Source organism: Furipterus horrens, unplaced genomic scaffold (genome assembly GCF_987537825.1).
Source record: "Furipterus horrens unplaced genomic scaffold, mFurHor1.1.pri manual_scaffold_1, whole genome shotgun sequence".
NCBI lineage: Eukaryota > Metazoa > Chordata > Mammalia > Chiroptera > Furipteridae > Furipterus > Furipterus horrens.
In genome coordinates, this window is record NW_028327171.1 from 61,058,964 (window position 1) to 61,059,802 (window position 839).

Consider the following 839-nt stretch of genomic DNA (forward strand, 5'->3'; position numbering starts at 1 on the left):
GTTAGATTTATAAATCTTTCTGATTGGCTTCCTTTTAGAATTGAAGAGCAAGTAAAAAGCTTATTTTTCACAAGTTTTTCTTTAAGAATGAAAAATGGATGTCACATGTACTGCCACACTGCTTCTTTGTATATACAGGTATTTATGTCTCTAGAAGTTTTCTATAATTCAGAAGAAGGAAGCACATGAAAAATCAAGAACTAAGACCAATTTTTTGTTGTCAAGATTTCTGGGGAGAAAAGAATGATTGATATGTCATAAATAATTTTTTATTTTTGTCTAACATGTTTGAATTAATTATGACTATTTTGAGTAAGGATTTTCTTATGTATATTAAATTAAAATCATGAGTCAGTGGTAATATAATAAAGGTGGTGTGTGTTTTGTGAAAGAAGGTCTAAAGTTTTCATGAATAGCACCTATTTTTTACCTCTTTACAAATGCTTCCTTTGATCAAACAAAAAACAGTGTTTTTATAGTTGATTTTGGTAATAACTCTTCAGTCTATGGCCCTGGATTAAGATAATAGGTATAATTAATTTTATATGTCATATTATGACATTAACTTTGATTTTATAAGTCAGGCACTAATGTGGAGTTGAACCCATTGTGTTTAAGTTCAAACTCCAACTGTACCACATACCAGCTTGGGAATGCTGGGAAGTTACTGTCTCTGTCTCCTTTTCCCCATCTGTAAAAGGACTGTTGAAAGGCAATCAACCATCCAGGAAAGGTTGACATCCCCCAAGGGTGAAACAAAGAGGCCTGTGGGATTGGCAACATGATTCACGTACAATAAGGAGAACTCCAGAGGGAGTTCCAAGCCAGCGAGTCTCACC